Source organism: Lactuca virosa, chromosome 4 (assembly GCF_052849685.1).
Source record: "Lactuca virosa cultivar CGN04683 chromosome 4, Lactuca_virosa_CGN04683_v6, whole genome shotgun sequence".
NCBI lineage: Eukaryota > Viridiplantae > Streptophyta > Magnoliopsida > Asterales > Asteraceae > Lactuca > Lactuca virosa.
This window is the reverse complement of record NC_136429.1, coordinates 369,766,448-369,790,254: the sequence shown is the minus strand read 5'-3', so window position 1 is coordinate 369,790,254 and position 23,807 is coordinate 369,766,448. Positions and strand designations below refer to the sequence as shown.

Sequence of the window (23,807 nt, the reverse complement as noted above, 5' to 3'; positions counted from 1 at the left end):
GAAAACGAAAGGCTACATTAATGATCTTGAGAGACTTGATTTCCATATCAATCTACAATTCCTTATTAAACTTATCCTGCCATATCTTTTGAATAGTTATGGTTAATTAGTATAAGAATTTAATGTCCAAATCAAACAAGTCTCTTATAGACCTTCATCATCTCTTGCCAGATACTAAAGAGAAAGTAGGAATAAATTCACAACATGGACTAGTTATCGAGCTTTCTAAAAAGAAAAAAACAACATACCAACCAATAATTCAAAACATACCAAAACCTAGAAAGATGGGGGTTGTTTCCGGAGTCACATATTTTTTGAGATAAGGATTCAATCAGGTGTCGAATTTAGTAAAAAGAAAGAACACAAGATGTAAATAAATCTGTTTCAGCTCATATTCGGTCTGGAAGTAGTCTAGAGTACAAGTTCGAAAGATATGAAAGTACATACAAATACCATAAACTACAACACTATGTATAGTTCTATCACATACTAAAAAATGTACAATGTGCTTTCGATATCGAAGAGCATATACAATAGTGTCGAATGAAATACATAGATATATCGAAGGAGTATATCCTTCGATATAGACTACAACCCATCACTAAGATTTAAAATGTAAAGCACACGTCGAAGTCTTCAACATATAACACAACATAAACTCTACTTTCTCCCTCTCTCTCTCTCTCTCCCCCCCCCCCCTTGTGTTGAATGTATCTATCTTCACTTCTTCTACAAAGACCTGATGGCTCCAAGAAGGGTTCTACTAACTTCCAGATATCATCTAAGTATAGAGAATATATGTTGGTTTACTTCATTATTGTTCTTTGTGCAATTCTCCATTCTTATCAAAACATTATTGATTTGCAATCTAGAAAAATCTCTCCATAAAATCATTATAGAACATGTGTTTCTTCTGCACTTTGTTCTGTGATTTTCCAAAGAAACAATTCATTTAAGATTTTAAAGTGCTTCGCCATCATCAAATTCTTCAATCCCTTCCATTGCAATATTGGCTTAGGAACTGTCTTCTTGAACTCCTTAGCAAGCTCTAAGTAAGACAAAAGCCATATGAGAATAATAGAATGTAAGAAACTCTTTGATATGTGAGAAAGTACTGTTATATGATGTAGGACTTGGAATCACTTTGTATTAAGCTTCGACATGATTTTAACTTACATTCCAAAATCATGTGGATTCATCAATAGAAAATCTGCAATAGTGAACTCATAATCCTTTTGATATCCTCTAACCACCTTAAATTGAAAGTTAACAAAACATCCTTTGATATATTGAGAAGTTTGATTATTTTCTTTGAAGACCACACCTTCTCTTCTTATTGAGCAAGATTCAAATCACATTTAATCTTCATATGCTTCTGAGTAGGCGTTTCAGCAAAGTTGTGAGGAGGGTTAAATTGATGAAATTTAAACATCAAATAACACATTGGAAAATCAAGTTTATTCTCTACTATGTTATCGATAGAGTAACTAACTTTGGGCTCCTTCTTGAACTCTTGAACATCACAAAAAGCTAAAGTTTCAATTGTCTCAAAGTTCTAAAACTTTTTCACATCTCCCTTTTTTGATCATCCTCACCTTCACTTTGTCTTTGTCGAAGAATACTAGCAGTTTGTCTCATCCTCTCAACATGATCTCTTTTACATTGTTTTAACTCTTTATTCGATAGCATCTTCCTTTTTCCTTTTCCTAAATCAATTTGATCAATTTGCTTATGTGGTTGTTGTGTTCCAAAAACATTTCCTTTTGAAGCTTGAGGTTTGTTCATGTCAATATCAGGAATATTCTGAATATGAATTGTTGTAGTAACTACGGATAACAATGCTTTTCCCACAACCTTCAATTAGGTTTGTTTTTCAAGAACTCCTAAGCCAGATCCAGATCTAGATCTTGATCCTGATCCTGATCCTAATCCTATTCCACCACCCATACCCTTGTCTCCCCCTTGTGACACGAGATTTGAAGAAAATCATGGAGCACTTATGGATATCCGTCTAACTACATCCACTACCGAAGCCATAAACTTTTCAAAATTACGTTGAATTGTAGTAAGACTAGTAGCAATTTGATCATGATGTTTCTTTTGATTTTTCTTCCCCAACAGGGGAAAACTAGACGTGATATCTTGAAAAGATTTCGAGTAGCTTTCATTAGTCTTTGATACCTTCTCAATATAGTCTTTACAGAAATCCCTTACATTTTCGATAATCGTTTTAACATCTAGGAGAAGCTTATCGATAGATGTATGAAGCTTTGTGTTCTCTTCCGTAAGGGCTTTAAGATCTCAAGCTATCATTGCAACAACAGAAGTAAGCTTTGCCTAAAACATCTTTGGATCTTCTTGAGAATATCCTGGGTTTCAACAACCTTTGATGTAGAAGAGTTAGTGGCTGTAGAAATTGCATCTTTAACTTCAACAAGGCCATTCTCGACATATTTTTTCACTTGGCCTTCGTAAACAACAATCATCTTCTCCAGATATTCTTGAGTAATTGGAGTATTAGTAGGAGATACAGTAGATGAAGAATTAGTGATAATATCTAATAACATGTTCAACTTGTTGTTTAGAATCTTGTATTGATAATCTGACATTATGGCATCATCAGAAACATCCTTAACATCCGTATTAAACGGAATAGGACCAAAGTCAAAATCATCTACCTCTTGATTTAAATTACCCAACTCAATAACTTCATTATCTTGAGGATCAGTAGATTGGGAAGAAATAATATGGTCCTCCAAATTCTTCGACTTAACAATTGCTTCAAATCTTGGTGAGGTAAGAGAAGTATAAGTTGGTGGAGGTGAAGGTGAAGGTAGAGGTGTGATGATTGTAGAAGTAGACATCGACGGTAGAGGTAGAGGAATCGTACCTTCGAGGCTTCGACCGGCTTAGTAACAGAAGTAGATGTCGATGGAGGTCGTAAAGACATTTCAACTTGAACAGTCGAAGCAAGAGCCGATGTTGAAGTTGGTGGAACATCTTCGACATGAGTTTCACCAGTGTATATGTTCACAAATAACAAAATGCTAAATTTAACTTATCCGTTTATAAGTATTATAATAGGAAGAAAAAGATGCCTCTTACAAGAAGAAGTGCAAGAGTAAACCGAGGACAAACCCCACCTGTATAACCTGAATAACCACTGCCACCACCACTACTTGAGGGAGGTCTACCTACTAGCTCGGCAGAATTGGAAAAATTAATAGTGGAGCGCATCACAATTGTAACAAACCGTTATTTCAAACCTATGTAATAATGTAGGTCAATTTGTAGTTCTTTTTAAAATAATAAAGAGAAATTTTAGCATACTGTGTATATTTACATAATTGACCCTCAAAAATAAAGTATTAAACAATCTCTATTGGGATGAACCAAGTGATAGAGATTGTAACAAGGTTTCCAAAAATATAAAGAACACTAAAATCCGAGTTATAACGAAGAAGTTATGACCAATCGAAGATCCGCGACAAAACCGACAAAGCACTGTTCAGTGTAAAAACTGAATTTTCAATAAAAGGATTTTCAGCCATAACAATCTAAATGAAAGTTGTATATTATGTTAAAACGAGAACTTTCATAAAAAGAACGTCAAAATCTGACTTCGTATGAAGAAGTTATGATTTTTCTAAGTTTCAATATAGCGGTATACATCTAAAAACTCGAAATAAAGATTGAGTGATTTTTAGCCGACACAACCTAAATGAGAATTCAAGGTCTCGTCAATAGTAGTACAATGGTAAAAAGACAGACAAAAACGGACGTCGGATGAAGAAGTTATGAATTTTTAACAGATTTCATGTCCCGGTCTGTTAAAAATAATAATATTAAAAATAAAGTCAAAATTAGTCGACGAAGTCTAAACGAAAGTCGTAGAGTATAATTTTACCTACGCATGCATATAAAGAACGTCAAAAACGGAGCTCGTATACGAAAGTTATGATTTTCGCAAGTTTTAGGCACAAAAATCGAGAAATGTTGAAAACCGGGAAAAATCGCAAGGTGTACCTTCGGCCACGTCACCTCGCATGCGAGGCTTCCCCGTGTCCGCCTCGTGTCACCTTCTGATTGGACCAAAGTTCTGGTCCAGTAGCCAGCCGACACGCCCTTCGCACCGTTGCTACTTCCGAACTCGGACGTGTCCCCTTCTGATTCGACCAAAGTCCGGTCCACTCCGGATCCGACACGCCTCGCCAGCTGTACGAAGCGAGCCCTCCCCCTCGCCACCTGTCCGAACACGTGGCAGCCTCTCCTTGCTTCGGATCCGAGGCTTCGGCCTATATATATGGTGCGAGACTCTCCGGATTTTTTACACTTTTCACCCCAAATTTCACACACTCTCACATATTTCACTCCCACAACCTCACCTACAACCCCTAAAGCCCCGGTATCAAGTCTAAAACACTAAGTAAGCCTCGAAGTCCTGAGATTCCCGAGAAAAACAACTTTCTCTAGTCGAAACTCTGCTCGATTTAAGCCGGTTTTTCGTCAAATAAACTCCTTTCCAGGAAACGAAACGCTGTCCAAATCACCACCTATCAAGTGAGTTCATAGCCCCGTATTTTCATAATTTTTACTGTTTTAAGGGGGGGAATACAAGTATAACACAAGAACTTTGTGTTATAAATACATGATTTCAAATGGTGATAAAATGACATTAAGTCATTAAAAATACTCAAAATATTAAACTCCTTAATAAACTTATATTTTCCCCAAAATTTATATTTGTATATATATATATATATATATATATATATATATATATATATATATATATATATATAAGATTTAAAAGGCTTAGGACTGATAACTCATTCTGGGTCCTTTTCCTTGTTTAGATGTGGGCTTTTAGTACCAGTTATTTGTCTGAATGTCGTTTAAATTTTACTTATATATAATTGTATATGTATATGAATATAAAAGTTATTTCATCATTTTAAATACCCTTGTAACATGTTGAGCAAGGGGTTACATGCAAAAACAATTAAATACCGATTCAGAAAGTACATATAAATTATAATAGGTATAATTTATGATACATAGAACAATAATTCATGATTCAAGTATACTAGAATACACTGTTTTACAAGAAACAAGGGTTTTGATTCAAAACAAATCAAGGGTTTACAATTGTCAAATACATGTTCGGAATACTAATTCAAGAACATATTGTCAATCATTTATTTCAGAATGATTGGGTTTTCATGACTAATATACATGTAACGTTTATATGCTTTTTATGAGTCATTCAATTCAGGTTGTTTAATTCATTTAGACAACCAAGGTAAAGTCCTGACATTATAACCAGAATCTCCAGCCAGGGGATCGAAACAAGTTGTGTGTAGATCTATATTGGGATTGACAACCCCACACTCAGACTGCTAGCTACAGTCAGGCATACATGTCAATGAGTGACAATTGTTATCAACAGTTTAAACGCCTACAAGCGTTTGTTTCAGGCCATCCAGTCTCAGTATGGTTATAAGAACTCATTAAAAAGATATTAACAATACATTAGTGTATAATCAACTAAACGTAAGTATATCTTCAAAGTACCAGTTTACAAAATACAAGCTACAGTAGTATATTACAGTTTTCAATAACAGCTGGTGGAACCAGGCACACTCTCAGTTACAAGTTTTACAAATACAGAACATTGGTTTACAAATGGAACAGTTTTATGGGAATAAAACTACTTTTCATATACAGCAAAAAATATAGGATTTTCTGGAACAGTTTACATATTCGAGATACCGAAACATCCTTTTAAACATAAATACATATGCACTCATTCAACTTTATGTTGATACTCTCTTTTCAAATTACTTGTATTCTCAGGGAAACAATAAACAGGTACTCCCCGAGCTTTTTGAGAAGATGGAGCTAATTTGAGTCATATCTTCTTCTTTTGTATAACTATTTTGGTTTCAATATACAATGATTGAACACATGTAAATACTTATACTTTTTAAATACAATGGTTGTTTGTACTTTGATTGCTATGATACATGTGTTGTGATACTACAAATGAAGTCCTCCACCCCCGGACGTTTCCGCCGTCTGGTTTGGGGGTGTGACAGATTGGTATCAGAGCATTGTTTATAGTGAACTCAGTATATCAATCCATAAAAGATATACAAACTATAAATACATCGGGGCTAAGAGCTCTGACTACAAGTATACTTTTTAAAGATTTAAGTATTTTACAAGAAGTATACTAGCACTCATACCTACAAGTACAATATCACAATCATAAGAACTTAAAAGTATTTGAATGTTGAACATTATAGTCAAACCTGGGCAGTTATGTAATCATATCTGGGATTAATATAGCCTGATCAACTATATTGATTTGAGATATGACCAACATGTGTTTAAGAGTGATAGTAGTGTTGCGACATGTCTAAAACTTACCATACATATTCAGAAGAACTATAGAACAGAACACAAAGATTAAAATACTATGAAGAGTATTTTAATAAACTTACTTCTAATACATATAAAATGGCTGAATACAATCCACAAGATGTAGACTCAAATGAAGAACCCTTTGAAGACAGTGAATCAAGTGGTACGGATACAGAACCACAAGTCTGCAACCCTGGGGAACGTCCCCTGAGACAAGGCGAGGCAGAACCCATACCCGAGTGGGGCCAATATATAAACCATTGGAGTCGGCAAGACGACCAATGCCCTCCTTAAGGAATGGCAAGAGGTTTCTATAACGTCTCTAGAGGAGGAACAGCCGATAGAGCTCTTCCGACTATAGTAAATCGAATAGCCCGCCAAGCCGATCAAGCAAGGATTTCGATCAATCGAATCCTAGAAGTAAATACGGTTGCACAGGTTAACACTGCATATATCCTTCGTCTTGATGAAATGCAGGACGACACCCAGCATCATACTGAAGCCCTTCAAAGGCAACTCAATGCTGCTCAATCTGAGATAAGGGAATTAAGAGAGCATCAAGCTGCACAAGAAAGGCGCTGGAAAACACAGGATGAAGCAGGACCCAGCAACCGTCGTAGCAACCGCCGCAAGTAGTGTTTATACTACTTCTACTAGTTTAATATATCGAATGTATATACCACTTTTCATGAGATGTTCAAAATCGAGTATCAATAAAATAATAAGCACTTTACTTCAACAAAAGTTATTACAATTTTCATAAACATCCTATTCCAAAGTTTTGGATTACAGATATGTTTCAGTGTTATTTTTCATGCTTTTCAATACGACCGCGAAAATTTTATTTTCGGTAGGTCGGTTTGATGTCGACGCTTTTTCAGTATTGTGGTATATTATAGACATGTTTTAAAGTCAAGTTTTCCGGACCTTATGTACTTAATATACCAATACAGTCGACATGTACTTTCATACTCTTTGAAAAATAACCACTCAATTTCATATTATCCTGTTGCAAGTTGTACTTGCAGTGGATTCTTATTTCCAATTCTTTACAAGATTCATGTTGAATTAAGTGTTTAGTTCAAAGATATCAAATTCATATTCAATCTTGATATCTCACTATCTTTTTATCTATCTTTTATAGAAAAAGATGCCTCCTCGTAGAAATCCAAGACATATCAATGTCAATGAAGCACCGACGTCACCCCCACCACCACCTCCTCAATTCGACCCCGCTATGTTCCAAGCGGCGGTCACGACAGCTGTAACTGCTGTCATGTCTCATATCAATACTCCTGGTGCTAGTGGGTTGGGAGCTGGTGCACATCCTTCTAACCATGGCGAGAGTCATGAGCACTCGCGAGAATGCACTTATAAAGACTTCTCGAATGCCAAACCCAGGACCTTTAATGGAACTGGGGGGAGTAATGGTTTTAAGGCAATGGATTGAGAAGACAGAAGCAATCTTTGAAATTTGCTCCTATCCGGAAGGTAGCAAGGTTAAATTTGTTGCCTGTACTTTTTCAGATAGGGCCCTAACGTGGTGGAATGGCCACATTAAGTCACTTACTCTGGTAGTGGCTAACTCGATCAGCTGGGAGAACTTAAAAGCCATGTTAATGCGGGAATACTGTTCGCGAGGGGAAATACAGAAACTCGAGCAAGAGCTCTGGGGTCTTACAATGGTTGGTTCTGACATATCAACCTATACCAGTAGATTCTGTGATCTGGCAGTTCTTTGTCCGGATATGGTTGCTCTGGAGAGCAAAAAGATTAAGAGATATATTTGGGGACTGTCGCCCCAAATTCTGTCAAGTGTTTTAGCTTCGAGGCCTGTCACTTTTGACAGTGCCAAAGAGCTGGCACAATCTCTTATCGACCACGGAGCCCGTCAAAACTCTGTGGTTTCTGCTCCATAACAACCTAAGGAGAACAACAACAACAAAAACAAGAAGAAGGGTTGGAACAAGAGGAAGGGCAAATCTCCTCTGGAACCGTCAAAGAAGCAACAAGTAGTGGCAGTCCATGCCGCTACTGTACCTGCTACCATACCTGCTACTGTACCTGCTGCTGTCCCTAATAACATTGCACCAACTAAGCCCTATGCTGGTAACCTCCCTAAATGCAACAAGTGCAACTTTCACCACAACAGAAATTGCCAAGAAATGCAGTGCCGTAACTGCAACAGGAAAGAGCATACTACCCGATTTTGTAGAACACCACCTCAACCACTTAACCAAGTACCTGCCGCTGGAGTAGGTCGAGCATGCTACCAATGCGGTGATGTGGGGCATTTCAAGAAAGATTGTCCAAAAGCCGGAAATGCCGGTGGAGTTGGGAGGATTCTAGCACTGGGTCACGAAGAAGCGGTAGCAGACCCTGCAGTGGTCACGGGTACGTTCCTTCTCAACAATACTTATGCATGCATTCTATTTGATTGTGGTGCTGAGAGGAGCTTCGTGAGCCATAATTTTAAACATTTACTAAATCAAAACTCCTAACCACTAAATGAAACTTTCACAGTAGAAATGGCTAACGGGAAATCCGAATCCACCAACGATATATACATAGGATGTACCCTTACCTTGAATGACTTGTCTTTCCCAATAGACCTTATGCCGGTCTCTATCAAAAGTTTTAACATCATAATAGGTATGGATTGGTTGTGCCCCAACCATGTCGACATCCTATGTTATGAAAGAGCTATTCGTTTGAACTTGCCAACTAATGAAACTCTTATTATCTATGGCGACAAACCCGGAACGAACCTTCGGATCATTTCTTGCATCAAGGCACAAAAGTACCTTCGCAAAGAGTACTGTGCTTTCTTAGCTCACGTGGTAGACAAAAAGCAAGAAGTGAAAGATATCGTGAGCATTCCTGAGGTCTACAACTTTCCCGATATTTTTCCCGATGATCTTCCAGGAGTACCTCCCGAACGTCAAGTCGAATTCCGAATCGACTTAATCCCTGGAGCTACCCCTGTAGCCAAATCCCCCTATCGTCTTGCACCTTCTGAAATGCAGGAATTATCCAGCCAGCTTAACGAACTCCTAAGCAAAGGTCTCATAAGACCAAGCTTCTCACCTTGGGGAGCATCGGTTTTGTTCGTAAAGAAGAAGGATGGATAATTTCGCATGTGCATAGGCTACCGCAAGCTGAATAAACTTACCATCAAGAATCGATATCCTCTGCCTTGCATTGACGATCTGTTCGACCAACTTCAAGGTGCGAACTACTTCTCGAAAATAGACTTAAGATCCGGGTATCACCAGTTACGGATTTTGGAGGAAGACATTCCCAAGACCGCGTTTAGAACTCGTTATGGTCATTACGAGTTTATAGTGATGCCATTCGGATTAACGAATGCACCTGCTGTGTTCATGGATCTCATGAACAGAGTGTGTCGTCCATTCCTGGACAAATTCGTCATAGTCTTCATTGACGACATCCTTATCTACTCAAGAAGCAAAGAGGAACATGGTCAACATCTTCATCAAGTATTACAAACCCTTAGAACAGAAAAACTCTATGCGAAGTTTTCAAAGTGCGAGTTTTGGATTAGGAAGGTTGAATTCCTAGGTCACGTGGTCAGTTCAGAAGGAATACACGTCGACCCATCCAAAATAAAGGCAATTGAAAACTGGTCAGCACCCAAAACACCTACAGAAATCCGTCAATTCTTAGGTATTGCTGGCTATTATCGCAGATTCATCCAGAATTTCTCTCGAATAGCTAAGCCTCTTACCACCCTGACGCAAAAGGGTGTAACTTTTAGTTGGGGAGAGAAGCAAGAAACAACATTCCAAACGCTCAAACAAGCCTTGTGCAGTGCACCGATCTTGTCTCTACCCGAAGGGACAGAGGACTTTGTAGTGTACTGTGATGCTTCAAATCAAGGGCTTGGGTGTGTACTTATGCAAAGAGGAAAGGTTATATCCTACGCCTCAAGACAGCTAAAGACACATGAGGTCAACTATACAACACATGACCTTGAGCTAGGAGCGGTGGTGTTTGCTCTGAAGATCTGGAGACATTACTTATATGGCACGAAATGCACAATATTCACGGACCATAAAAGTATCCAACACATCTTCGATCAGAAAGAGCTGAACATGAGACAACGACGATGGGTGGAGCTACTGAATGACTACGAATGTGAAATTCTTTATCACCCTGGTAAAGCAAACGTGGTAGCTGACGCCCTTAGCAGAAAAGAATACTCGGGACGCCGGGTAAAGTCGTTGACCATGACAATCCATTCGCATCTGTTCACGCAGATCAAAGAAGCTCAACTTGAAGCCTTGAAACCCGAAAATGTGGCAGGTTAAACCCTGAGAGGAATGGATAAGAACTTCGAAGTCAGGGATGATGGAGTCTATTATTTCATGAACCGGATCTGGACACCAAAGTTCGGTGGTTACAGAGACGTGGTTATGAACGAAGCACACAAAACCTGATACTCCATTCATCCAGGTTCAGACAACATGTATCTGGACCTCAAGAAACAATATTGGTGGCCTAACATGAAGGCCGAAATCGCTACATTTGTGGGCAAGTGCCTTACTTGTGCCAAAGTCAAGGTAGAGTACTAGACACCTTCAGGTTTATTACAACAACCTGAAATCCCTGAATGGAAGTGGGAGCGGATTACAATGGATTTAATAACCAAGTTACCCAAGACATCGGGTGGTTATGATACTATTTGGGTAATCGTCGATATATTAACCAAATCCGCACACTTCTTACCAATCAAAGAAACCGACAAGATGGAAAAGCTAACAAGAACTTACCTCAAGGAGATTGCTAGACTGCATGGTGTGCCAATATCTATTATTTCAGACCGAGATAGTAGATTCACCTCTCGTTTCTAGCAGTATTTACAAAACTCTTTGGGAACTAGGCTGGACATGAGTACAGCCTACCATCCACAAACCGATGGACAAAGTGAGAGGACGATTCAAACATTAGAAGACATGTTGCGAGCTTGCGTGATAGACTTTGGAAAGGCATGGGATATTCATTTACCCTTTGTTGAATTCTCTTATAACAACAGTTATCACACTATCATAAAGGCTGCTCCATTTGAAGCCCACTATGGCCGCAAGTGCAGATCCCCTCTGTGCTGGGCTGAAGTGGGTGACACGCAGCTAGCTAGAGGTGAAACTCCTGACAGTGCTCTCACTGGTCCGGAAATTATTCGAGAAACTACCGAGAAGATCGTACAAATTCGGGAGCGACTTAAAGCTTCCAGAGATAGACAGAAAAGCTACGCTGACAAAAGAAGAAAACCCTTGGAATTCCAGGTTGGTGACCGCGTCTTGTTAAAGGTCTCACCCTGGAAGGGTATGATACGCTTTGGAAAGCGTGACAAACTGAATCCAAGGTACATAGGACCATTCGAGATTCTTGCCAGAATCGGTCCTGTAGCTTACAAACTTCGACTACCCCAAGAACTAAGTAACATTCATCCTACCTTCCACGTTTCGAACTTGAAAAAGTGTCTATCCGACGAGACTCTTGTGATCCCACTCGAGGAAATCGAGTTAAACGAGAGCCTCAATTTTGTGGAAGAACCCGTAGAGATTCTAGACAGGGAAGTTAAGAAAACCAAACAAAGACGTATCCCGATAGTGAAGGTTCGCTGGAATGCAAAACGGGGACCTGAATTCACTTGGGAGCGGGAATATCAAATGCAACAGAAATATCCACATCTTTTTCCCTAGTCTATCTGTAATGCTAATTTCGGGACGAAATTCTCTCTAACAGGGGGATAATGTAACAAACCATTATTTCAAACCTATGTAATAATGTAGGTCAATTTGTAGTTCTTTTTTAAATAATAAAGAGAAATTTTAGCATACTGTGTATATTTACATAATTGACCCTCAAAAATAAAGTATTAAACAATCTCGATTGGGATGAACCAAGTGGTAGAGATTGTAACAAGGTTTCCAAAAATATAAAGAACACTAAAATCCGAGTTATAACGAAGAAGTTATGACCAATCGAAGATCCGCGACAAAACCGGCAAAACACTGTTCAGTGTAAAAACTGAATTTTCAATAAAAGGCTTTTCAGCCATAACAATCTAAATGAAAGTTGTAGATTACGTTAAACCGAGAACTTTCATAAAAAGAACGTCAAAATCTGACTTCGTATGAAGAAGTTATGATTTTTCTAAGTTTCAGTATAGCAGTATACAACTAAAAACTCGAAATAAAGATCGAGTGATTTTTAGCCGACACAACCTAAACGAGAATTGAAGGTCTTGTCAATAGTAGTACAATGGTAAAAAGACAGACAAAAACGGACGTCGGATAAAGAAGTTATGAATTTTTAACGGATTTCCTGTCCCGGTCTGTTAAAAATAATAATATTAAAAATAAAGTCAAAATTAGCCGACGAAGTCTAAACGAAAGTCCTAGAGTATAATTTTACCTACGCGTGCATCTAAAGAACGTCGAAAACGTAGCTCGTATGCGAAAGTTATGATTTTTGCAAGTTTTAGGCACAAAAATTGAGAAATGTTGAAAACCGGGAAAAATGGCAAGGTGTACCTTCGGCCACATCACCTCGCATGCGAGGCTTCCCCGTGTCCGTCTCGTGGCACCTTCTGATTGGACCGAAGTTGCGGTCCAGTAGCCAGCCGACACGCCCTTCGCACCGTGGCTGCTTCCGAACTCGGACGTGTCCCCTTCTGATTCCACTGAAGTCCGGTCCACTCCGGATCCGACACGCCTCGCCAGCTGTCTGAAGCGAGCCCTCCCCCTCGCCACCTGTCCGAACACGCGGCAGCCTCTCCTTGCTTCGGATCCGAGGCTTCGGCCTATATATATGGTGCGAGACTCTCCGGATTTTTTACACTTTTCACCCCAAATTTCACACACTCTCATATATTTCACTCCCACAACCTCACCTACAATCCCTAAAGCCCCGGTATCAAGTCTAAAACCCTAAGTAAGCCTCGAAGTCCCGAGATTCCCGATAAAAACAACTTTCTCTAGTCGAAACTCTGCTCGATTTAAGCCGGTTTTTCGTCAAATAAACTCCTTTCCAGGAAACGAAACGCTGTCCAAATCACCACCTATCAAGTGAGTTCATACCCCCGTATTTTCATAATTTTTACTGTTTTAAGGGGGGGGGGGATATAAGTATAACACAAGAACTTTGTGTTATAAATACATGATTTCAAATCGTGATAAAATGATATTAAGTCATTAAAAATACTCAAAATATTAAACTCCTTAATAAACTTATATTTTTCCACAAAATTCATATTTGTATATATATATATATATATATATATATATATATATATATATAAGATTTAAAAGGCTTAGGACTGATAACTCATTCTGGGTCTTTTTCCTTGTTTGGATGTGGGCTTATAGTACCAGTTATTTGTCCGAATGTCGTTTAAATTTTACTTATATATAATTGTATATGTATATGAATATAAAACTTATTTCATCATTTTAAATACCCTTGTAACATGTTGAGCAAGGGGTTACATGCAAAAACAGTTAAATACCGATTCAGAAAGTACATATAAATTATAATAGGTATAATTTATGATACATAGAACAATAATTCATGATTCAAGTATACTAGAATACACTGTTTTACAAGAAACAAGGGTTTTGATTCAAAACAAATCAAGGGTTTACAATTGTCAAATACATGTTCGGAATACTAATTCAAGAACATACTGTCAATCATTTATTTCAGAATGATTGGGTTTTCATGACTAATATACATGTAACGTTTATATGCTTTTTATGAGTCATTCAATTCAGGTTGTTTAATTCATTTAGACAACCAAGGTAAAGTCCTGACATTATAACCAGAATCTCCAGCCAGGGGATCGAAACAAGTTGTGTGTAGATCTATGTTGGGATTGACAACCCCACACTCAGACTGCTAGCTACAGTCAGGCATACACGCCAATGAGTGACAGTTGTTATCAACAGTTTAAACGCCTACAAGCATTTGTTTCAGGCCATCCAGTCTCAGTATGGTTATAAGAACTCATTAAAAAGATATTAACAATACGTTAGTGTATAATCAACTAAACGTAAGTACATCTTCAAAGTACCAGTTTATAAAATACAAGCTACAGTAGTATATTACAGTTTTCAATAACAGCTAGTGGAACCAGGCACACTCTCAGTTACAAGTTTTACAAATACAGAACATTGGTTTACAAATGGAACGGTTTTATGGGAATAAAACTACTTTTCATATACAGCAGAAAATATAGGATTTTCTGGAACAGTTTACATATTCGAGATACCGAAACATCCTTTTAAACATAAATACATATGCACTCACTCAACTTTATGTTGATACTCTCTTTTCAAATTACTTGTATTCTCAGGGAAACAATAAACAGGTACTCTTCGAGCTTTTTGAGAAGATGGAGCTAATTTGAGTCATATCTTCTTCTTTTGTATAACTATTTTGGTTTCAATATACAATGATTGAACACATGTAAATACTTATACTTTTTAAATACAATGGTTGTTTGTACTTTGATTGCTATGATACATGTGTTGTGATACTACAAATGAAGTCCTCCACCCCCGGACGATTCTGACGTCTGGTTTGGGGGTGTGACACAATTGTGTTCGCAAATATCGATACAGTTCGGAATGGAACCTCCACAAAAGGCAATAGCGGAACTGGTAATGGATGGAATAGTAGTTCTCATGTAGATCTTGGAGAGACTCAAAGAAATTGTACTTACAAAGAATTTATAAATTGTAGGCGCAAACGCTTCTATGGTAACGAAGGAGTTATAGGTTTGAAGAGATGGTTTAATAAGATAGAATCAATATTCTAGATTAGCTTTTGCCCAACATACTAGAAAGTTTGATTTGCAGCTTGCATGTTTTTGGATGCTGCCTTAACTTGGTGGAACGACCAACGAAATATGTGGAGGAACCATGGGTGCAAAAGTGGAAACTCCCAAGTCTTGGAAAAACAAAAGGAAGCATGATGGAAGGAACAAGGGAATTATGAAACAAGTGACGGAGAAGAAGAAAAAGGTGGCAACGATTTATACTACTACAACAAGAAAAACAAATACAACACCAGCACCACATAAGACCTATACTACGAAACACCCTATGTTCAATAGGTGTAAGCGACATCACGCTGGCGAATGCTTTCACTGCAAAAAAAATGCAACAAAAAGGTGCACACTGCCAAATATTGTAGAAGCAAGACAATTTTTGTAGTGAATCAAGAAACAGGATGAGGATCGGGTAATGGTGGAGGAAGGAACTATTATGAGTGTGGAGAAGCAGAGAATATCAGGAGGAATTTCCCACAATTGGAAAATCTATATGGGAATGCTCGAGGCAGAGCGTTTGTTATCGGAGCGAGGGATGCTATCCAGGATCCAACCGTGAACACTGGTACATTCTCCTTAATAATTTATATGCAAATATATTGGTTGAGTTTGGTTATGATAGGATTTTTATAACCCCTAAGTTTAGACAACTACCAAACCAGTAGTCTAGCAAACTAAAAGAACCATACATAGTATAAATGGCTAATGGGAAGACAGGAAGCACTCATGAAATTTTAGAAAAATGAAATTTAACTCTAAATAACCATGCCTTCCACGTAGACCTCATGCCTATGAAAATTGGAAGATTCGATGTCATTATCGATATGGATTGGTTATCCCCCCATCATGCTGAATTACTATGTTACAAGAAAGTTGTACGAATTCCCCTACCCGACAGAAAACCCCGATCATTTATGGAGATAAATCAGGGAAAAACATAAAACTCATCTCTTGCACGATGCCACATAAATACCTACACAAGAAGTGTTACACATTCCTAGCACATGTGGAAGATAATAGGAGCAAGACGAAGGAAATCAAAGACATACCTCATGTATGTGATTTTCTAAATGTGTTTCCTGCTACCTGGGATCCCACCAAACTGACAGGTCAAATTCCGAATTGACCTAATCCAAGGAGCGGCACCAGTAGCAAAATCTCCTTATAGGTTGGCTCTATCAGAGATGCAAGAATTATCCAACCAACTATAAGAACTTCTTGACAAATACTTCATCAAACCAAGCTTCTCACCTTGGGGAGCACCTATTTTGTTCATCAAGAAGAAGGACAGGTCCTTTCAGATGAGCATTGATTACGAGGAATAAAATAAACTAACGATCAAGAACCGTTACCCACTCCTAAGAATCGATGATCTATTCAATTAACTACAAGGATCCAGCTACCACTCCAAGATAGATCTTACATCAGGATAGCACCAACTCATGGTACTAGAAGAAGATGTTCTAAAGACAGAGTTTAGGACTCGATATAGTCCCTACGAGTTCCTAGTTATGTTGTTCAGACTTACGAATGATCCAACATCTCATTAACCATGTTTGCAAACCATACTTGGATAAATTTGTAATTTTGTTCATTTATCGACATATTGATCTACTCACTAACCAAGGAAGAAAACATTCAACACCTGCAAATGATCCTAAAGCTATGAGAAAGAAAACGTTGTACACCTAGGTCCATAAGTGTGAATTCTCGATTAGAGAAGTAAACTTTTTAGAGCATGTAATGAGCAACAAATGGATTCATATGAACCCCATGAAAATTGAAGCAATCAAGAATTGGGAAGCGCCAAAGACGCCAACCGAAGTGAACCAACTCTTAGGCCTTGTTAGCTAGTACAGGAGATTCATAGAGTACTTCTCCAAGATAGTCAAACCTCTCACAACGTTAAAATGAAGGGAAACAAAGTTCAACTGTGATGAAAAACAAGAAGTTGCATTCCATAAATTGAAACAAATGTTGTGTAACACACCAATCCTATCTCTGCCAGACGGAATCGAGGAGTTTGTCGTATATTGTGACACGTCAATTCAAGGATTGGGGTGTGTATTAATCCAAAGGGACAATGTGATTGATTATGCCCCTCGAAAACTCAAGGTGCACAAAAACAACTATACTACCCATGACCTTGAACTAGGAGTTGTAGTTTTTCCATAAAGATTTAGAGACACTACCTATACGGTAAAAAGTGTATTATCTTCACCGACCAAAAAAGTATTCAGTGCATCTTCGATCAAAAATAATTAAACATGAGACAGTGAAGATGGATTGAGTTGTTGAATGGTTATGGATATGAAAGTTGTTATTATCTAAACAAGACAAATATGGTAGCAGGTGCCTTGAGCTGAAAGGAAAGCGTAAAACCTCGCCGAGTATAAGCTTTAAACATGACTATCCATTACAACCTCACCGCTCAAATATGAGTAGCTCAACTAAAGTCTCTGAAAGAATAAAACATTGCAAGTGAAGCATTGAGAGGGATGGATAAACAATTTGAGATTAGGGATGACGAGACTCTATACCTCATGAATAGAATTTGAACGCCAAACTTTGGTGACATCCGAAGCTTAGTCTTCGAAGAAGCTCACAAAACTAGGTATTTCGTTCGACCAGGATCTGACAAGCTGTACTTGGATTTGAAAAAGCTATATTGGTGGCCTAACATGAAAGATGAGATTGCCACTTATGTGACAAAGTGTCTAACTTTTTCTAAATTCATGGAAGAGCATCAGAAGCCCCTAGTATTACTTCAACAACCAGAGATACCTGAGTGGAAGTGGGATCAAATTGTGATGGACTTCATCACAAAACTACCCAAGAAGTCTAGTGGTTACGACACTATATAGGAAGTAGTTGACAGACTAACAAAGTTCGCCCACTTCCTACCAATCAAAGAAACAGACAAGATGGAAAAGCTGAATAGAACATACCTCAACGAAATTGTAAAACTTTATGGGGTCCCAATTTTTATCATCTCTGATATAGATATTAGGTTCACCTCAAGGTTTTGGTAGTCACTACAGAGATCCTTGGGAACACGCTTAGATATGAGCACAACTTACCATCCATAAACTGATAGTCAAACTGAGTGAACCATCCAGACTTTGGAAGACATGCTCCGACCTTGCGTAATAGACTTTGGAAACGTGTGTCATACTCAACTACCACTAATAGACTTCCCTTATAATAACAACTATCACACCACCATAAAGGCTGCACCGTTCGAGGCTTTATCCAGAAAAAATGACGTTCACCAATATGCTAGGCAAAATTAGGGGATACACAAATGGCCAAGGAACTCTCAAGTGATAACTTACATACGGGACCAGAAATCATTCACGAGGCGATGGAGAAAATCGTGCAAGTCAACGACAGACTTAAGACTGCACGTGATTATCAGAAAATTTATGTTGACGTGTGTCACATTCCCGGTCGACGGCGGAAACGACGGGTTGTGCGACGTAGTCATGGATCACATTTATTGAATAGTACAAAATGTAAACTTCTTTTATTATCGAAATAAATTTACACTATCATTTCCTACTATTACATTATCGAAACACGATACAGGCGTAAAGTAGTACAAATATCAAAAGTTTTAGGGGTCTTCAAAGTGTGTATATTTCCAGTTGCTAATGATCCTAAGAATACATGCGTTTTAAAATACATCTAACAATATTGTTATGAGTTCCACAAGTTTTGACACATGGTACTTTTATAACCAAAAGTATTATTATAAAATTTTGACTGGTTGACCATGTTTTATAAAAGTATACTTTTTCCAACTAAAATTATAAAAATTGAGATGCAAAAATGTCTTACCGGACCTAACAAAAGACACTTGTAACTCTACAAGTATGTGTAACATGTGTTCAAGTGTTCATCCAATTTACCGATACTCGTAAATCCTACAATTGAATGTGTGGTTTGCTTTATTGGTGTATATGAAACTATACTTGTAAACCCTATCAAATGAAATTCATGAGTTCTTACCTTAGCTCATTGACACATAAAGCACTACAAATGTGTATTCTAGGTATAATTGTTTACTTATTTGCTTTAAGTTCTATACATATAGTAGTTCAAGCACTCCCGACATAAGTATTGATGATACTTATACATCACATTGATACTTGTAAGACGTACAAGTATATTGAATTAGAGTGTAAACTGCACTACATGAGTCTATAACCAAACAATATGACATATACATCCGCCTATGTAAAGCACTACAAGGGGTGTGCTGAAAAACATCACCAACGCTTCATCGACATCGTGAACCACAAAACAAATAACTTGGACAGTTCATCACCTGATGGGTTTCGTCACACCATGGGTTCTAGCTAACAACCACGAGTGGGGGTGTCAACCCGTATAGATCTATAACTTCCTCGCTCACACATAATTAATAGTTATAGACAGAGGGATTTACTAAGATTTTCTTCTTAGTTGATGAATTTTAACCTCATGTAGACTTTCCGGGTTCTAACAAATCTAAAAGGTGTGTATGTTTGTGTCCTAAACATTAGCTAAAAAGTTTACTATATTTTCTTTTAAGTTCAGATCGTCAAAAAAAAAATATGTGTTTGTGCCTTTAATCCTTAACATATAAAGTACTAGATTAAATGTCTGTTTGTTACGTAGGACTTAATAAAAGTTTTCTAACAAAATTGAGCAACATAAAGACTCTTTTTGACCAAAACCAGGTTTTACTCGCTATAAAACCAACAAAAACAGAATACTGTACAAGCCTATAAAGCAGTGAAAGTCTTATTCGTATATAAAAATGATATTAAGCGACTTTGTGGCTGTTACCTTTATGAACATTAAATTGACTATTGTTGTTTATAAATGTGACATAAACTATATTTTTAGTCTTATTTAGACATAAAAATATATAACTTGATGTTTTGTTAAAGAGTTAAGTTTACATGTTTTAATCCAATTGTTTTTACCAACTAACAATTATAAACTTGATGTAAATAAAATTATAAACTTTTAACAATAAGTTTATATAATTTAATCTAGTTGTTTAACAAATAATAACAAGAAATATAAAGTTGATGAAAATATGAACTCTGACGTTATAAAGAAATATAAACTAATAACAAGTTATATAAATGTAATCTAGTTGCTTAACAAGCAATAAGAAGAAATAATAATTTGATGTTATTAAGAAATATAAGCTAATAACAAGTTTATATAAACATAAATAAGAAATATGGACCGTAATATGAAACATAAATGATAACTAGCTTATATAAACGTAAATATAAAATATAAGCGTTAACTAGTTTATTTAAGCGTAGATAAGAAATATAAATAGTAACGAGTTTATATTAACGTATATATGAGTAATGCATGTATTCTGTCCCGAAAACATAAAAAACTTAAAAGGGGTCGTAGAACTCACCCTTGAAGCGAGAAAATTGTTCGTTTTGATAACTGGGTGTCATTTTGAGTTTCTTGCCTTTTGAACAGCAAACTTTTTGGATGAACCAACACTTCAGGCTTATATATCTGCTCGTCGGGAACATGGAAAACTAATTTCTAAAACGATCCAAACTCGTCGGAATTTTCGCCGGAATCCGTCCGGAAATCATCCCGGCGCCGGAAAAAGAAAAAGAAAAGGGAGAGGGTAGAGAGAGTAGAGAGAGATTGGGAGTGAATACTATTTGGCAGATTTTTTTTCATATTTATAACAAAAATATTTACATTTCATACGAAAGATGATACTATGTTTAAAATGCATTTTAAGTTTTCTAAATTTACACTTTTAGTCGTCTACTTTTTCGTTTTCTTTAAAAGGCTGTAATTTTTGCATATGAACTGCGTTTTTGATAATCTTTATATGCATGAAGTCGTGTTAACAAGCTCTATCCAATTAGATCATCATTTGTTCCTACTTATATTTAACACAATAAATTGTTTTGCATTATTTAACACTTATTTTTGTGAATAGCTTTTTGTTTGTTAACGATCATCAACTTTTTGAGGCAGTTAGGGTATTCCACATTCAAATCAAAGTATATTGACTTCAATTGCTTTAAAATGAGGAATACTATACAACAGGTCCTATTACAGGAAGGTTTGCAGTGCTTTTGTCACACCCCCGGCCGGCGGCGGAAACCCCGAGCTGTGCGACATCATCATGGATAACAGTTATTGAACATACATTGAACAGTATAAAAATATAACAAAATAGTAAATGTATTATCACTGAAAAAGAGATTACAATGATATTCAGAATTACAAAAATCCGAGCCTTAAACAGTAGGTTACTTAATAAAACTGCACCATTGATCTATAGGTAGTTTTGACTTCACGACTCGACTTCCGGGAGTGCAAACTTTCATTTCTTGTTTCCCTAGGAATACATGCGATTTTAAAAACGTCAACATAATGTTGGTGAGTTCACAGGTTTGTAGTGTTTGTATTGAAAGTACTTCTATACCAAAAGTATGTTTGCTAAAATAGTTCTTTCTTGATCAATAATGTGTTTCGTTAAGTATGTACTTTCTTGACCGAAAGTATGTTTGATACATATGTTCTTTCTTGAGTGAACGTGTGTTTGGTATGAGTGTACTTTCTTGACCGAAAGTATGTTTTACTGTATATAAGTATTAATTTAACTTATGTAATTGTTTGCTTAAGGCGTGACTATCATGGTTACAATGAGTTCCCATAATCGAGCTGTTGACTAGTTGTTGCCCCTCACGACGCTTCATCGGACGTCGTAATGTTTAGAAAGTTATCACCCGTAACTTGACCATCGATGGTTGTAGCTAGCAACCGCAGGTGGGGGTGTCAGCCCGTATAGATCTATACATAACTCTCCCGCTCACTTAAGATTTAACGATTATGGGCAGGGGTCTTGGCTAAGTATTAAACTTAGATGATGAATATGTCTCATTCAACCACTGTGTGCATAGCCTTAATTGTTGTAGTCTTAACTTTAAGATTTTAAGTTATTAGACCAATGTTTCGTTGTGTAATTATATTAATATATATAATTACAACGTTTAATTATCTTTTAAACATTAAACGTGCGGCATAACGACATTGTATGAAAATTATCCATTCTTAAACACACAGAGTAAGGACATCGCATAATAATTAAATATATTATACGGGTAAAGTAACGACAGTGTATAATTATACGATGAGAGTAGCGTATGATATTTATCAATATTATACGGACAGGGTAACGACATAATATATTATCCAATTTAAACGGACATGGTAACAATATAAATAAGAACAATGTTTATACTATAATAAAAAATATAATAAATTAACATGTATTCCCCCCTAAAATTGATAAAAGATTGAAAAAGGGACCGTGAAACTCACCCTTGAAGCGTGTTTAAAACCAAGATATCTACTGCCGGGAAAATGGTCGAAAGCTTGGGATTACTTGGGCTCGAGTGTAGGAGAAAGAAAATAATAAATTAAAATAACAAAAATAACCCCAAAAATTCTCTTTTAAAGAAAAGTAGAGAACGAATTTGATTTTGAGTGTCCTACATTTGCTCCATTCGTTGCAATGTATAGTTGGAAAATCATGCACTGTTGTTCTTTCCTAAACCACATATTTGAAAATTTGACACGTATCATACATATCATCATACAGACTTGGGGATTATGATTTTTTTAAAATAGATATATAAATCAATAAATAGGTTCTATAACCAAATTACTCGATGGATGCATTTTCTCTATTTGTTTTTTTATTATTAAAACGAATCATATTTCAAAGAACTTAAATATGTTATATGTTTGTTTTGATCTTTATTTATGAAAAGTAATACAATCCTAATAAAAATACATATAAACGTTTCTTTATAATAAAAAGTTATTTGAAAAAAATAATAAAAATAATAACTTATAAAATATTGTATCAATGAATTTCGAATCGATATAATACCTTAATACGAAATATTATCAAATATATAAAAGATAATATTTTACGACATATCAAAATTTAATAGTCGATAAGTAATGTTCTAAAATAAACATAGTTAATTATTGTCGAAAATATGGGTTTTACAACTCTCACATATGATCTTCGTTTTCGACGATCTTTATATTTTCGGAATCGTGTTGACGAGGACTTTCGAATTATATAACACAAAATTTTGAGTGCCTAAATTCTTAGTTGTTAAACGTTTCGACTAATTTTCATTATATATTAAAATGTATGAGATTGTATTTTCATTTAAAAATGATCAAACATTTTACATTAGGTCATTACGTTAATATCCGTCATGTTTGTGATTGACGATCGTTGACCAATTTTTGACGGTTGTCACATTCTCCCTCTGTTGAAAGAATTTCGTCCCGAAATTCAGCTTGTAGTGTCCGCCACAAGGGCATTATCGAATAGTTGGGGGTAATCTTGTTACATTTGATCTTTGCGTGGTTTTTCTATAGTCGCCTTGTGTATGCAAGTCATATGACATCTAAAGTTAGGTAGACAGTCGGATTAAAGTTTCTACCCTAAGCT

At 36.6% G+C, this 23,807-nt stretch overlaps 1 long non-coding RNA gene across 1 annotated transcript; it reads right to left on the bottom strand.

The window, feature by feature from the left end:
* Positions 1 to 21,493: 21,493 nt before the first annotated feature.
* LOC145108728 (uncharacterized) lies at positions 21,494 to 23,014 on the bottom strand. Its single transcript, XR_013708511.1, has 2 exons — positions 22,655 to 23,014; positions 21,494 to 21,668 (listed from the first exon to the last, which is right to left on the bottom strand). It is a non-coding gene; the product is annotated as an uncharacterized LOC145108728 (long non-coding RNA).
* Between the last annotated feature and the right edge of the window lie 793 nt (positions 23,015 to 23,807).